At 41.8% G+C, this 3,922-nt stretch overlaps 1 pseudogene; it reads left to right on the top strand.

Annotated features, from left to right (window-relative positions):
- The first annotated feature begins 870 nt into the window (after positions 1–870).
- On the top strand, positions 871–1,283 carry LOC113925184 (annotated as a pseudogene).
- Positions 1,284–3,922: the final 2,639 nt, after the last annotated feature.

Here is a 3,922-nt window from a genome sequence, read left to right as displayed (position 1 = left end):
GACTGCCTTCAGCTCGGGTCATGATCCTGGGGTCCTGGGATCGAGCCCCACATCGGGCTCCCAGCTCAGCGGGAAGCCTGCTTCTCCCTCTCCAACTCCCCCTGCTTGTGTTCTCTCTCTCGCTGTGTCTCTCTCCGTCAAATAAATAAATAAAATCTTTAAAAATAAATAAATAAATAATAAAAATAAATAAATCTGAAAGCTATCTGCTGGTAGAAATCCCTCTTGCTTTGGGGCAGGTCAATCTTTTTTCTATTCAGGCCTTCAACTGATTGTAAGGCCCATCCATGTTAGGAGAGCAATCTGCTTTACTCAGAGTCTACCAATTTAAATGTAAATATCATTTACATATCATTAAATATCAAAAAGAAATAGCCAAAATAATGTTTGAAGTATGATGTATGAAGTATTTGGGTACTACGGCCTGGTGAAGTTGATACTTAAAATTAACCATCACAAGACACCTGGGTGGCTCAGTTGGTGAAGCATCTGCCTTCAGCTCAGGTCATGATCCTGGGGTCCTGGGATGAAGCCCCGCATCGGGCTCCCTGCTCAGCATGGAGTCTACTTCTCCCTCTCCCACTGCCGCTCCCCCCCCCCCCCTGCTTGGGCTCTCTCACTCTCTCTTTCTCTCTCTCAAATAAATAAATTAAGTGTTTTAAAAAATTAACCATCACAATGGGTATAGAGCGCCAGTTATATAAGATTAAATTTCTGGAAATTAGTTGCATATCAGTGTAAATATACCTAACCCTACTGAAATTTACACTTTAGAATGGTTAAGTTGGTAAATTTTATGTTATGTGTATTTTGCCACAATTTTGTAAAAAGTATATTCGATCTTTCACCTGGGCCTGCAGCACCAGCAGGATGGGCAAGTGTCAAGGTCTTCGTACTGCCAGGAAGCTCCACAACCACAAACAGGACCAAAGGTGGCGTGATAAACAGTACAAGAAAGCACATCTGGGCACAGCCCTAAAGGCCAGCCCTCTTGGAGGCACATTACATTCAAAGAGAATTTTGCAGGAAAAAGTTGGGGGTAAAGTCAAACAGCAAAATTCTGCCACCAGGAAGTATGTCAGGGGCCAGCTGATCAAAAATGGCAAGAAACTCACAGCTTTCATACCGATATTGCAGAAAACAATGAAGTTCTGGTTGCTGGATTTGGTTGCAAAGATCATGCTGTTGGTGACATTCTTGGAATCCACTTTAAGGTCGTCAAAGTAGCCAATGTCTTTCTATTGTCCTTTTGCAAAGGCAAGAAGAAAAGACCAAAATCATAAGTTTTGATGATGCAAACATGGTAGTAACAAGCTTTCACATTCAAAAAAAAAAAAAAGTACATTAGAGAGAGAAATTGTCTTTCACCAAATACAAAAATAAATCTTTCCATAAGAGCCATTAGGGTAGAACCTGGATTATATCCTAACCTTAGGGTTTTGCCAATGACCCCAAAAAATGTTCTTTATATAGCAAACTTCTATGAAAGTTGAAAGGGTAAATTGTTATATCTCAAAAAAGCTATTTCTGTGAGGAGTTAAGATGACATAATCCAGGTAGATTGCTTCCTGGGGATATAATTTTCCTCAGGAATAGAGCATAAAGAGTAAGAGAAATAGAAGTTAATACATTCCTTTGATGGTGGCTCTCAAATAACAAACTTTTCAACGGAAGTGTTGGTAATGGCTAAATAGCAGCCAGTCCATGGATAATCATTTGATAAATGACTGTAATTTTAGTATTGTAGTGAACATTGCTATGAACCCAAGAGGTAGAATGTGAGTCCTAGGATAAGCAAATCTATGCTCCGGAAGCATTTCAAGTAGGGTTTCTAGAATTTCGTGCTCATCCTTAGAGATTCTTAATGAAGTAAGTGAGGTATTGTTTAGTGACTATTACCACAGTCATAACTTGGAGATACAGATAATTCACTCAATTTTCTGTATGCTAGAGAAAGTCTTCCTAGTACAAGTTTCAGAAACTTAAACTTAACAGATGTGACAAGAAGCACCCCTTCTTGGTACCCCTGTAATCCAGCCGTCAGTGTATCCTATTAACAAGAGTGTATGAGTCATAATAGTTCTGATCCTAATGCTGAGGATCAAGTTCTGATCATGGCAGGTAAAATAATTACCAGTTATAATTTAAAAGGCAATGTATGCTCTAGTTACTCTAAATTCCATGGGAAAGATCAATTTAGTTTTTTTGTATTTTACTAACAGTTTCTGTAAAGACATTTTTCCCCCATGAAATTAAAGAGTTAAAAGAGATAATTACTGTTGAGGCAGAAAATGAGCTTTGCTTCTCCACAAGAAGGTAACCCCTCAAGAAGCTGTCCAGTCTCTAGGAAAAGCGCTAACACTTCGACAAGCTCCTTTAGGCCTAAGGAGAGCAAGTCCGATGAGGTGATGACAGAGGTGCTGGCTGAAATGCTGAGCTCAGCTCATTGCAATTTCAGATTTTTGAGTCTCCCTGTTTCGAAAAGGAGTTTATTATTTTCTTTTATCTTTAATTCATTTTTTAAAAATCCTCAACTGTATACACAAACTTGGCAAACCAGTGAATCGTAAACACGAAGGAAATCCATAAAGGCCATCTAGCATGTTTCTTTGCTTCTGAGTAAAACCAAACTTCAAACTTAGGTCCACCTTTTAAAATGTATCTCTAGGGGTGCCTCGATGGCACAGTTGGTTGAGCAGCTGACTCTTGGTTTCGGCTCAGGTGGTGATCTCAGGGTGGTAAGATCGAGCCCCACCCCCCACCGTGGGGTTCCATGCTTAGCAGGGAGTCTGCTTAAGGCTCTCTCTCCCTCTGCCCCTCCCCCCACAAATAAATAAATAAATCTTAAAAAAAAAATAAAATGTATCTCTAAGGAAGGCTTTTCCCTAACTGCTCCCCACCGCCCCTCCCCAGACTAGGTTAGGTTTCTCTAGTGTATACTTCCACAGCATATAGTATCTCTCTTTCAAAGCTCATACCATAAAACCAGATAATTACTCGACTCTCAGTTTAAGATGGCTGACTAAACTCACACTGTTGCCTCTCTTCTCTCCCCAAATCCTGCTGAGATGATGGAAGAAATACAGCAATACAAAAAAATCTACAACAGAAAGGGCAACTGTAGGCCAGAAAAGTATGGAATTTCCAGATTTAATCCAGGTAGGAGAAAACTTGTGGAGGCATGGAACCAGAAACTCCATGTAAGTGAAAAAAGAGAAACTTCCAAACAAATTTTCCCACTAGACATTGGGAATAAGCCCTGATCAGAAGTAGCTGGGGCTAGTAGGAAACTGAGTCTGAGAGGCAGCCAGCACATAGTTAAGGGTCTGGGAAATATCTGCATCAGCTTGCAACTCTCAGAACCGCTGACATGGCCTCCGCCCGGGGGTAAAGCCATATATATGTTTTTAAATAGCCAAATAAAATTAGAGTTCTGATGAGAACACTCCCACTGTAAACACTGGGACTAGAGAAGATAGGCAGTAACCCCCCATAACTGACAACTAGCTTGAGGGACGGGGAGCTGCCCTCACACCAAGGACAAGGTACACAGCCACCATAAAGAAAAGAGCCCAGGGGCACCTGGGTGGCTCAGTCAGTTAAGCGTCTGCCTTGGGCTCAGGTCATGATCTCGGGATCCTGGGATCCAGCCCCAAGTGGAGCTCCAGGCTCAGCGGGGAGCCTGCTTCTCCCTCTGCCCCTCCCCCTTTCCCCACCCCCCCCCCCCGCTCCTGCACACTCTCTCTTTCAAATAAATAAATAAAATATTTAAAAAAAAAAGAGCCCACTTGGTCACCCTCAGTCCCCTGGTCCTCCCCTTCCTCCTAACCACCACAGCTGTCTCCTATAATAGGAATCTGTGTCCACTGCCAGGAGACCAAACATCTTCAAGCATGCAACTGCCAATATAGATCTTTTTACA

This window comes from Zalophus californianus, chromosome 2 (genome assembly GCF_009762305.2).
Source record: "Zalophus californianus isolate mZalCal1 chromosome 2, mZalCal1.pri.v2, whole genome shotgun sequence".
Lineage (NCBI taxonomy): Eukaryota > Metazoa > Chordata > Mammalia > Carnivora > Otariidae > Zalophus > Zalophus californianus.
Note: the sequence above shows the minus strand (reverse complement) of the source record. Positions and strands in the feature narration are given on the sequence as shown.